Source organism: Sorex fumeus, unplaced genomic scaffold, assembly GCF_029834395.1.
Source record: "Sorex fumeus unplaced genomic scaffold, SorFum_2.1 ptg000063l, whole genome shotgun sequence".
Lineage (NCBI taxonomy): Eukaryota > Metazoa > Chordata > Mammalia > Eulipotyphla > Soricidae > Sorex > Sorex fumeus.
Genome location: NW_026606120.1, coordinates 45,376,496 through 45,389,763, shown reverse-complemented (window position 1 = coordinate 45,389,763; position 13,268 = coordinate 45,376,496). Strand labels below are relative to the sequence as shown.

General features: G+C 42.7%; 1 protein-coding gene and 1 non-coding gene across 2 annotated transcripts in view; one reads left to right on the top strand and one right to left on the bottom strand.

The window, feature by feature from the left end:
• The window catches only part of SMG6 (SMG6 nonsense mediated mRNA decay factor), a 283,804-nt gene that overhangs the window by 49,027 nt on the left and 221,509 nt on the right, over positions 1–13,268 (bottom strand). The window lies entirely within an intron of this gene.
• Positions 6,417–6,549, top strand: LOC130036349 (small nucleolar RNA SNORA55). Its single transcript, XR_008794385.1, has one exon. It is a non-coding gene; the product is annotated as a small nucleolar RNA SNORA55 (small nucleolar RNA).

The window sequence follows — 13,268 nt, the reverse complement described above, 5'->3', positions numbered from 1 at the left end:
GGATCCCAAACAGTACAGCGGCTGGGATTGTGCTTGGGCATGTGGGGCAGTGCCAGTTGGAATTCAAGTCTTATGGATTTCAGGCTTCTGTGATAGAGGTGCTACTGCTGGCTATTCCCAGGTCTAAAATAATGGCATTTTCATTTATGTTATGTCATTTAATCCTTAACTGAAATATAAGGACTGGACTATTAGGAACCCATTTTCACAGAGTATACTTTAAATTTAGATGAATAACACATAATTTCCTTCCTTCCCCTGCTTCCTTGCCTCCCCTCCTTCTCTCCCTCCCTTCCCCCCTTCCTTCCTTATCTCTTATTTTGGGTTCACATCTGGCAATGCTCAGGGGTTACTCCTGACTCTGCACTCAGGAATTACTTCTGGCAGGCTTGGGGAAACCATATGGGATGCCGGGAATCGAACCTGGGTTGGCCATGTGCAAGGCAAGTGCTCTACCCACTGTACTACTGCTTGAGTTCATGGGGACACTTTCTGTGGTGAAAATTAAACAGAGTTAATTCAATCTCTTCTTGTAACTCTATGTTTTGGTATGGTAAAGGTAAAGGCCCTCCCGTTGATCGTCGATTTGCTCGAGCGGGCCCAGTAATGTCTCCATTGGAGACTTTGTTGTTACTGTGTCTGGCATATCGAATACTCTCGGTAGCTTGCCGGGCTCTCCGAGGGGGCGGAGGAATCGAACTCGGGTCGGCCATGTTGGCCGCGTGTAAGGCGAATGCCCTACCCGCTGTGCTATAGCTCCAGCCAGTTGCCTTAAATATCTTAAGTTTAGTACTCTATGAGGTACCTTATGTGGGCGCATACATAGCTAGCACAGAACAGAAAGTCATAAGCTAGAGCTGTTTCAGGCTGATCTTACAGTCAACAGAGTATAACTTTTTCTTCCCTAGACAGTACTTCCTGAAACATTCAAACACAGTCATTCCACTGAATTCATTCAATAAATATTTATTAACCACTTGCCATGTGGAGAAGGCTTTATTCAAGTCATCAGGAACAGAGAAGTGAATATAAAAATGGCCCCGCCTTCACAGAATTTAACATTCTTGTGGGACTGAGAAACTAAATAAATAGGACAAGTAGTGGGAAATATGACAACAACAACAAAAGAATAAAGATGGATAGAGTAATGAGGTGGTAGAAAGTATTGACTAATTTTATTTCGGTCCACTCCTAGCAGTGCTCAGAGGCTACCCCCAACTCAGTGCTCAGGGGACCATGTGGTACTAAGGATCGAATCCAAAGTCTCCTGAATACAAAGCATGCGCTCAGTTCCTTGGGTTATCTTTCCAGTCAGAATATAATATATAACTTACATAAAGTTATTTTATACAAGACAGCTGAAAAATGGCTCCTAAACTGCCATTTAATCAGACGTGAAGGAGTGAACCACAAAGAAGAGAGGACTTAAGAGTGCGTCTCTTGGATAAAGAACTGGAGAGGCAGGGTGCTCTTTCCCTCCCAGAAAGGGCTGCCAACTAGCCAGTGTGGAGGAAGAATAGTCTCTTCCAGCTCATCCAGGTGAGAGGCCCTGTGGAGAGTTCATATAACTTGCACGCCTTCCATGCATTTTCTGGACAGCTTCCATCACAGACGGGAGTTTTATGTTGAATTTTAAATTGACCACAAATATTTAACTTCCCTGGACCATAAATGTAGTATCTTCTTTGTGGTTTAGCTGGCACCAAGTACAAATCTACAAATCTCTATATGTCTGCCTGTTATTTAAATTTCTTATAGGCGTGCCAATGTCTTTAGTTGTGACTTACTTCTACTCTGTATCAGTTGCCCTGCACCCTGATCAGTCCTAATACCTTGAAGAAAGAAGGAAGGTATTGATAATGAAAGGCTTACGGTCTTCCTAGATAAAATTTTCTATCACTGCTCTCTTTCCTTTTCAAAAAAATTATCACTATTTTTGAAAAGTCCAAGTTCTTGAGTTTCAAGTTACAAAGTTACAGTGTAACTTCATAGCTGCAGGATAGTACAGGAGGTAGCCTTACACAGGGCCAATGGGTTAGACTCCTGGGATCCCAGATAGTCTCCCAAGCACTACTGGGAATAATTCCTAAGTTCAATGCTAGGAGTAATGACTGAGTATCACATGGTATGGCCCAATAACAAAATTAAAAGAAATGAAAATGAAATATTCCCCCCCTTCCTCTAGTATAAAGTGGGCAAAACTGCTAACCCTACCCATCCCTCCCGAATTTGGGAGCAGTAATAGCATCAGATGCAAACGGTAGGGGTGATTTTGTTTTCTGAAAAGGCATGGTAGAGCGGCTGGGGACGGATGAGGCTTAGCAGCAGAGCTCATGATTCACATGTGTAAGGTTCTGGGTTCAATCTTCAGCATCACAGACATATACAAAAATAAATAAATTTTAAAAAGGGGCACGAAGATAGCTCAGAGAACTGAAATGCACACTTTTAATCCCCCCCCCACCAGAGTCAGGAGTAAGCGGTGGTCAGGGCTTACTCCTGGCTCTGTGCTCAGGGATTGAACCTGGGTCAGCCACATGCAAGGCAAGCACTTTACCCACTGTACTATCTCTTCAGCCCCAAGAAATGCATGCTTTCCATTTGGGAGCCCTGGCTTTGATTCTTTTCTCATTAAAAAACTTAACTAGAGGGCTGGAATGATAGCACAGTGGGTAGGGTGTTTACCTTGCATGCGGCTGACCCGGGTTCAAGTCCCAGCATCCATGTGGTCCCCTGAGCACCACCAGGAGTAATTTCTGAGTGCATGAGCCAGAGGTAACCCCTGTGCATCACTGTGTACGACCCCCCCAAAGAGCAAAAAAAATTCATTTTTCAAAATTTAGTCACCATGAAATTACTAAGTTATTCATGACTAGATTTCAGGCACACAATTTCTCATCACCCATCCCTTCACCAATGTCCAATTCCCAGTCACCCCACCCCCCACCCTATCCTCCCTCCATTTGCCTCCCTCCCACCAGTCTGCCTTTAAAAAAATATTCTTGCACTGTGGTTTACTGTAGCTGACAGGGTTTCATACCTAACAGTTCCCCACCTTTCAGCATCATCTCCTTCTGGCTGAACGCTTCCTTCTGCTATAGACGTTCCCCCCGCGCCCCTGTCCTACCCTCCTACCCTCCAGCCCCTCAAGTGGCATGTTTCCTATGAATACCATTCTCATGTTCTTTGCTTCCACTGTCTTTGGGTATTTGTTATTCTACCAATATGTTTCTTTCCATCCCACGAGAGATCATTCTGTGTTGGTCTCTCTTGCTGACTAACTTTACTCAGCATGATACTCTTCAGGTCCCTCCATGTAGCAGCAAGTTTCATGACTTTAATTTTCCTTACGGCCGAGCAATATTTCATTGCGTATATGTACCACAGTTTCTTCATCCAGTTCTTGGACCTGTGGGTTTTTTCCACATCTGGGTGTGACTCCCGGCAATACATGGTCTCCCAGCATCAAACTGGGAAGCAGCCCCCGAGCGCTGCCAGGGTGTGACCCAAACCAAAAATTGAGAAGGGGTGAGGGGAAGCCAAATTGACTTGGGAACCTCTGTCCGAGAGAATTAAAAATAAAATTTAAAATTATACATACTTTTAACATGATAGAAAGGAAAACAGGGTCAGGGACATGCCTCAGAGGTTGAGTGCTGTCTGCCTTGCATGTGTAAGGCCGCAAGGCCTTGGGTTCAATTCACAGCAATGTACAACAAACAAACAAGTGAAAGAAACAAAAAGAGCAGGCATAATGAATTCCAAACTTCTGATAGGATATTCTTAAAATTTGCCAATTCTGGGGCTGGAGCAATAGCACAGCGGGTAGGGCGTTTGCTTTGCACATGGCCGACCGGGGTTCGATTCCCAGCATCCCATATGGTCCCCTGAGCACTGCCAGGGGTAATTCCTGAGTGCAGAGCCAGTAGTAACGCCTGTATATTGCCAGGTGTGACCCAAAAAGAAAAAAAAATTACCAATTCCTAAGAATTGTGACAAGAACTAGAGTTATATGAATATGTGAAACAGTTTCTATTCCCCAGATGGATATTCAAAAAGCTGCCCTGGGAATGAGCTCTGGCTGCACAAGAGCATAACGTTCCGGTTATTCCTAATTCCACAGTCAGTTTCTTTTATCTAGATAGCAAGATTACCAGGTAGCTTTTTTTTTTCTTGGTTTTGTTCTGGGGCATTTCCAGATGTGTTCAGGGTTTACTTCTAGCTCTGCACTCAGGGATCAGTCCTTGCAAGCTAAGGGAACCAATATGGGATGCCAAAGACTGAACTTGGGTCAGCTTTGTGCAAGGTAATTTTTATTTTATTTATTTATTTATTTTTGGGCCATACTGTGACCAGGTGACCATAAGGGATCCTGGAGATTGAATCAGAGTGATCCGTCTATAAGGGAAGTGTGCTATCACTGCACTACCTCCAGTTCCTTGGTCACTGTCTTTACCTTTTGCAGTGCAGTTTACTGGGCCTTTGGGCAAAGGTTTAACTGAAAATCAGGCAGCAGACACAAGGTGGTGAGGGTCGTGTAAAGTGGGTCTGGTGAAGGAGATAGCAAATTGCAGAGTTGAGACTCAACCTGAAGGCATATGCATGAATCACTAGACTGTTCCTTTCTGAATTTTATAGGAAAAGTCATGGTCACGGTCACGGTCCTCCCGTTATTCATCGATTTTGTTCGAGCGGGCCCAGTAACAGCTCCATCATGAGACTTGTTGTTACTGTGTTTGGCATATCGAATACTTCATGGGTAGCTTGCCAGGCTCTGCCGTGCGGGCGAGATACTCTCGGTAGCTTGCCGGGCTCTCCGAGAGAGGCGGAGGAATCGAACTCGGGTCGGTCATATTGGTCGCTTGCAAGGCAAACGCCTTACCCGCTGTGCTATCGCTCCAGCCCATAGGAAAAGTACCAGAGCTATTTATTATGAAAAACATCACAGACATAGACCCACATAAGCAGTGTTTAAGAATGTCTCACTTTGGGGGGCCAGGAAGATAGTATAATGGACAGGGTGCTTGACTTGCTGTGGTCTGGTCCCTGGTACCCTTTATGGTGCGCCCTGTGCCCACCAGGAGTAATCCTTGAGCACAGAGCCAGGAGTAAGACCACTGGGTGTGGCCTTAAAACAAAGAGAATTTTTTAAAAAAAATAAAATACTTATAAAATGGGGCTGGAGAGATAGCACAGCGGGTAGGACATTTGCCTGGCACATGGCTGATCGGGGTTCGATTCCCAGCATCCCATATGGTTCCCCTGAGCACCGCCAGGAGTAATTCCTGAGTGCAGAGCCAGGAATAACCCCTGTGCATCGCCGGGTGTGACCCAAAAAGCCAAAAAAAAAAAACTTATAAAATAAAATGAATAGAGACTCTTAAAGTGTTTGACTTGGCAGGATAGAAACTCCTTTTTTCTCTTTGGGCCACAATGGTGATGCTTGGGAGTTACACCAGTGCTCAAGGGTCATCTCCAGCAGTGCTTGGAGGACTATACTGTATAGAGGATCAAACCCAGGCCTCCTGCAACACATGAACTCTAGCCCTCTGAGCAATTTCGTTTTCCTGGCCTAGAATTTTTTTTTTCTGGTGGGGTGGGGGAGGCCAACCCAGTGATGCTTGGGGCTTACTCCTGGCTCTGCTTTCAGGAATCACTCCTGGCAATGCTTTGGGGACCATATGATGTCCTAAAGATCAAACCCTGGGTTGGCTGTGTGCAAGGCAAGCACCCTACCTACTGTACTATCACTCCAGCTCCTAGAAATAACTTTTAAAAACTATGCCTTACAGTTAAAATGTTTTTTTTTTAAATTTTTATTAGTGAGACATCATGAGGTACAGTTGTAGACTTACAAATTTTTGTGTCTGGGTTTCAATTATACAATGATCAAATACCCATCCCTCCACCAGTGCCCATTTCCCACCACCATGGGTCCCAGTATTAGAATGGTTTTAAGTATATTTCTAATTATTTTATTTACTTTTCCAGTTTTCTACTGACTGGGGTGAAAAAAATAACCCAACATCTATCACCACTAGATAATTATATACCCAATATAGTCAATTTTCTGTCACACTAACTGCAGATGGGACAGGAATGAAGAAAAGGACAACTGAAGTTAAACCCTTTACCTGTTTGGTAAAGTACAATGATGAGACCTTGCAGCAATACTCCATTAATGACCTTACATTGGAGCAACAGAGATTAAGAGTCATGCATACTGTGGCAGTATTGTGGCACTGCTAAAAAGGTAAAAATGGATCCTACAAGGGTATCAATAGTGCCTTTTTTGGTTTCAGAATGAAAGCATACCTACCAGACGACTGTCATCTGTGGCCCACACATACCTTGGTTTGGTTTTTAACTTCCAATAAAAATGGGGGGAAAAAATCACTCTATAAGAAAAAATTCCAGCATTTAGATCTTTTCCATTCCTTTCTGCTTCATGCTGGTGTGGGGACACATGGTGCTACAGTACCAGCAGAGGAAATCCTGATAGGTCATACCGTTTGTCTTCAGGCCTGTCTTTACAACTCTGCCACATTTTGAAAAAAAAAAAATCAGAAAGCCAGACTCATCTTTTTATTTTATTTTTTTGGGGGGTCCACACTCAGTAGTGCTTACAGCTTACTCTTGGCTCTACACTCAGGAATCACTCCTAACAGGCACAGGGGACCATATGGGGTTTCAAGGAGTGAATTTGGGTCAGCCGTGTGTAAGAAAGAAAGATCTCTCTGGCCCCAGACAGACTTTTCTTTCCCAACACCAGCTAGTCATTTATGTACAAGGCAGGAACAAGATTCTTAGACAAGCAAAGACTGTAAGTAGTATTTTCTCTCTTAGAATGAATAAAGAATAGAGTTGGAGAGATATAACATGGGATGTGAGGCACCTTGCATGTAACTGCTTCAGATCCATGAGGCCAGAGCTAGGAGTAAGACCTGATCATTTCCAGGTATGGTCTCAAAACAAAACAAAACACAAAAAACCCAAACCAGAACAAAACTCCACATCTTGATTCAATTCCTGGCACTGTGTATGGTTCCTTGAGCACTGCTAGGAGTCACTCCTGAACAGAGAGCCAAGAACAGTTGCTGAGGGTGTGGCCCAACTCTCTCCATGTCCCCCAAGAGAACATTGTTGTTGGTGGTTTTTGTTTTTTATTTTTCACTTTTTGGGTCACACCTGGCGATGCTGAGGGGTTACTCCTGGCAGTGCTCGGGGGACGATATGGGATGCTGGGGATCGAACCTGGGTCGGCCACGTGCAAGGCAAATGCTCTACCCGTTATATCACTCTTGCCCCTGCTGTTGGTTTTTAAATGAAAGTATCTTAGAAAATGAATTACAGCAAAAGACTGGAGTGGTGAAACAATTAGACATTAAAAGACTTTTAGGGGCTAGAGAGATAGCACAGCAGATAGGGTGTTTGCCTTGCACGTGGCCAACCCGGGTTCGATTCTCAGCATCCCATATGGTTCCCTGAACACTGCAAGGAATAACTCCTGAGTGCATGACACAGGAGTAACGCCTGTGCATCACCAGGTGTGACCCAAAAAGAAAAAAAAAAGACTTTTAGACCTTCAAGAGGGAACAAATACACAGTATAAAGCTTTTATTGGATCTTAATTCTGACATACCTGTTATTAAAATGACATTTTTGAAATAATCTGGAATATATGAAAATGGATTATTTGATATTAACAAATTATCACTTGATATATATAGTAACGTTATGGAGACTTTATGAGGAAAAACATTTTGCGATTTAGAGAAATATATCGCTCTTTTAGAATGGTAAATACTTTTTTTTTTTAATTTTGAAAAACAAAAATTTGGCAGGGGCACAAGCAAAGTAATTGAGAAAAATATTGGCAAAAATGTTGATAATTCTCGCTCAAGGTACAGAGTGATTCATTTTGGTATGTTTGAGAATTTCAACAACAAAAAATGAACAGCAAAAATAAAAAACAGAACCCAAGAACAGGGCTGGGGAGACTGCTCAGAGAGCTGGAGTGTGTGCCTTGCATTTAAGCACTAGTCCTGAGTACTTCAGGTGAGGCACTCCGCCTCCCATCCCTACCCTGTACTCCAGATCCAAAAAGCAAACCAGGTACAGGGACCAGAGAGATAGCACAATGGGCTCCATGTATGTTTTGCATGCGGGAGGCTGGGAGTCAATCCCTAACCTTGAGCATGGCAGGTGTGACAATAGAGTAACAGTAACATTATGGAGAGATAGCATAGGAGATAAAGCACTTGCCTTCATGCTGCCACTTTGGCTGCAACCCTTATTTAATCCCAGATACCACGTTCAGTCCCAAAGTACTGCCAGGAATGACCCCTGAGCAAGAATCAGGACTGATCCCTGAGCACAGACCCAGGGGTAAGCCCTGAGCACAGCCAAGTATGGCCCCAAAACCAAAAATAAATAAAATTTAAAAAAATTTTAGTATGAGTATTATAAGTTAATGCTTCTAAAAGTTAGTTATGGCAGTGAGGCAAAATATAAACAGATATAATTCTTAGGAAATAAGATGTATGACTTAGAGAAAAAATTGTACTTGCTTGAAGTGAATCTATCTAGAAAACCCAAAGTGATCAGCTTCGTAAGAGAGTCAGAGAGACAGCACAGTGGGAAGGGGACTTGCCTTGCATGTGGCTGACTTGGGTTTGATCCCCAGCATCCCATACAGTTCCCAAGTGCTCCAGGTGAGTGCAGAGCCATGGATAACCCCCTGAGCAGCACATATGGCCCCAAACCAAACCAAAACAAAAAGTAAAAGTTTTTATGTAATATAAAAAAGACAGACTTTCCAAGTATCTTTTTTAAGGTGTAATGGGAAAAAAAAACACACTCATGTAGATCAGTAGTAGAGCACTTGCTTTCCAGTATGAGGCACTAGGTTTAATCCTTAGCACCACCAAAATCATTTAAAAATAAAAAATTAGGGGGCTGGAGCAATAGCACAGCGGGTAGGGCGTTTGCCTTGCACGCAGCCGACCTGGGTTCAATTCCCAGCATCCCATATGGTCCCCCGAGCACCGCCAGGAGTGATTCCTAAGTGCAGAGCCAGGAGTAGTAACCCCTGAGCATTGCCAGGTGTGACCCAAAAAGAAAAAAAAAATTAAAAACCGAAACTTCTGCTTATAGCAAGAAATTTAATAAAGAAACACAAACAGAAAATCGATAAACAAAGAATACTTTATTCTAATAATAAATCTTATAATGTCAGAGATTTTTCAATAAGATTGAAAAAATTTAAGAAAGTGAATGTAATTCTAATCAGAATATTAGGACCATATGGGATGCTGGGGATATAGCAGCCATATGCAAAGCAAGCACCTTACCTGTTGTACTATCCTTTCCAGCCCTTAAACTTTACCATCCTTAAGCACATTCAAAGTATGTGCCAGAGGTCCAGAAAGCATAAGTTCGAGGTTCTTATTGACAGAAGCCCCATTAGAACAAAAAGACAATGGATAAACATACTTAAAGTGCTGAAAAATACCTACATCTGGTGAAGACATCTTTAAAGGAGGACATAAAAATGACCTTTTCTCATAAAAGGAGGTCAGGATGTGGCTTGGTGGTGGAGTGCACCTGTCTTGCATGTGCGAGGTCCTGGATTCTGCCCCCAGCACAATTAAAACAAAGCAAAACCATAATAATTTACATTGGTGTTGGGAGAACTATATATCCACATGCTAAAGAATGAAGTTGGCAGCTAGAGAGATAGTACAGCAGGTAAAGCCCTTACCCACAACTGACCTGGGTTCTATCCCGGCATCCCATATGGTCCTCCGAGCACCACTAGGAGTGATTCCAGAGTGCAGTCAGGAGTAACCTCTGAATATTGCCGGGTGTTGCCCAAAATCCAAAAAAGAAAAAAAAATGAAGTTGGATCTTTACCTAACAACACATAAAAAACAAAATGGTTCAAAGATCTAATGAAAGAGCTGAAATATAAATTTTTAGAAGAAAACAAAAACATAAAAAAAGTTTTATGACACTATCTTGCACACAACACCAAAAGCAACAAGATAAAAGACAAATGAAAATTAAAAAAAATTGTGTGTGGTTGCCTTGACCTTGCATGTGGAAGGTAAGTGCTCTAGCTCTGAATTAATTAAATTTTATTATGTGTACTTTATCATATATGACCACTCTCATAAGCATAGAACTTCAGTGTTACTCAATTTGCTAACAGTAAATCAGTATGACTAGGGCTGGAGAGATGGTTATAGTGGGGAAGGTGCTTGACTTGAATGCCGACAATCTGGGATTGATCCCCGGCATCCCATATGGTCCCCTGAGGAGTGCAGGTCCAGGAGTAACCCCTGAGCATGGCCAGGTGAGGTTCTCCAACCCCCGGCTCCCCTCCCCACCACTACAAGTACAGAACAAAAATCAGTAGGACTAAACCTTGCATGTTTATAAACCCCAAACCAGATCAACTCCATAGCACTGTCACATGGAGTTCAATGAGTTACTAAGTTTCTATATTTTATGTGAAGTGGCACAACAGAGACAATACAGGTGAAAAGTTGAGGATGTATCCTACATCCTATACCTATTCTAAAGAAGCTACAGAAGCACAGATAAAAAGCCAAAAAACAAGTTAAAATAGAACCCTTAACAAGAATATCTAAAGTAACCCCAGAAAGGAAATTCAAAGGTATAAAAAAGTGGTATAAGTGGGAAGAAACAAAACTAGAATAAGAAAAAAACTATAGGGGGTATGGTGCCACCAGGAGGTTAACCTGTACCTGAGGGGCAAGTGCATCAGCAGCCTAATGGTGCCTTCAGGCTTTCTGATACCCCCAAATTGTCACTGTGCCTTTGGCCGGACCCCAACAACTTGGGACCAAGTTAACCAGGAAATTTACTATCACTGTCACTGTCCTTCCGTTGTTCATCGATTTGCTTGAGCGGGCCCAGTAACGTCTCCATTGTGACACTTGTTACTGTGTTTGGCATACCGAATACATCACAGGTAGCTTGCCAGGCTTTGCCGTGCAGGCGAGATACTCTCGGTAGCTTGCCGGGCTCTCCGAGACGGGTGGAGGAATCAAACAAACATGTTGGCTGCGTGCAAGGCAAATGCCCTACCTGCTGTGCTATCGCTCCAAGAAATTAAATGGCCAAAAGTTAGGTACATGAGAGCCATGCCCACAGACCACATCTGGATCAGCTATACTAACCTAATACTGGCCTTGCTTTAGAAACCCATAAATAAATCTCAAAAGAGATCAAAATTCATAGTTAATCTCAGATCCTCACAAGGCTGAACAGACCAGGGTAAATTGGAGGGGGTGGGTCAGCCTGGTGCCCACCCAAGCAGAGTAGCCGGCAGCCACTTGCTTCCATAATCCAAAATTGCCGCCATACCCTCAGCCTGGCTCCGCATCTCAGGAGACATAATCTGTTGAAAATTCTGGTATGCAGGCTTTGTGACTGAAATCTCCAGGCTTTCTTGGGGTCAGGATGGGCTACCTCCCCCTGCCTCCAAGTATACTTTTAGAAGTCTCAGCAGTAACATCCACACCCCAAAGCTTCCACCCATTAAAAAGCTACTCCAGCCTTACTGTCCCAATAAAAATACTGAATGCCCAGAATCTGGGAAAAACCCGAGTGCCCGAGAACAGATGGCTGGTTAAAGAAACTTTGGTATATCTAAACAATGGAATATTATGCAGCTGTTAGAAAAGATGAAACCATGAAATCTGCATATAAGTGGATCAACATAGAGAGTATCATGCTAAGTGAAATGAGTCAGAAAGAGAGGGACAGACAGAATGACTGCACCCATTTGTGGAAGTAATACAACAGGAGACTAACGCCTAAGGATAGTAGAGATAAAGGTCAGGAGGGAGGCCCCATGGCTTGGAAGCTGATCTCGTGTGCTGGGGGAAAAGGCAGGTGGGATGGAGAAGAGACCACTAAGTAAATGATGGCTGGAGGGATCACCCATGATGGCAGATGCGTGTTGAAAGTGGCTGCTTAGTGCCTATATTGCAAACCATAACATTCAAAAGGAGAGAGAGAGCAAGAGGGAATGTGTCTGCCACAGAGGCAGTGGGTGGGAAGGAGTGAGGCTGGCGGGAGCACAGGTGATGAAGAATGGGCACCGGCGAAGGGATGGGTACTCTAACACTGTTGGATAGAAGCGTAATTATAAACATTTGTAAATTTGTAACTGTATCTCACAATGATTCATTAAAATAAAAAAATTAAAAACAAACACTGAATGCTCTAAACAGACACTCTGACCTGGATCATTATATGACTGAAACCCAATTATGAACAGCTTTGTAATGGTCCATCTCACAGATATCCAAATAAAAATATTTTAAAAATAAGTAATGTGGAGCTCATGCCCACTTCAATCAGCTTAATCAATGACTGAACAAACAGTAGTACTCCTACCCCAAAACTATAAATCTAAATACAATTACAAAATTAATTAAAGTAAATGTTAATAAACTAAATACTCCATGGAAAAGTAGAATAGATCGAAAAGTAAGATCAAGTTATATATTTCCAAGAAGAGACACATTTCAGAGTTTGGGATGTGTGTCTAAGTGATAAGTGCCTGTCGAGCAATTTTGAGGCTGTGAGTTCAATCTTTGGTTCTCCTAATATGATTCTTGGTGCTGCAAAATTCTTGGTGGTAGAAAACAAAAAGAAGTACTATGATCACAAGTGTGTATGAATTCTCCTAATATGATTCTTGGTGCTGCAAAATTCTTGGTGGTAGAAAATAAAAAGAAGTACTATGATCACAAGTGTGTATGAATTCTAGTGCACTGCAACAAAATATACAATAGTGCATTCAAGTGCATGACCTTCATTTACCACCACAACAAAAAAGGGGAGGGAAAGGGGGGAGAAAAGAGATGTATTTCATATATAAGGTAAAATAGTTAAAATCAAATGAATTGGGAAAAATATACCATGAAAATAATAAACATAAGAGGCTGGAGAAGTCATACTAATATTAGAAAAAAAAAGATGTCAAGGAAAAGCATGATCAGAGATGAGTGGGAAGTGCCTAGGTCTCCCCTGCTGAATACAAACTTATATTATTAAATAATGGGATGAGTGTGGAGCCAGCCCTTTCCTCCCCACCCCAACGAGACCCCGAGTCGCTGACCACGAACGGCCTCTCTGGCTCTTGATCAAGCTGCTTAACGGCCATGATCCCAGAGATTCAGAAACAAATCTTAGAACTCAGTGGCTTTTGGCAGAAATGAGTCCAGACC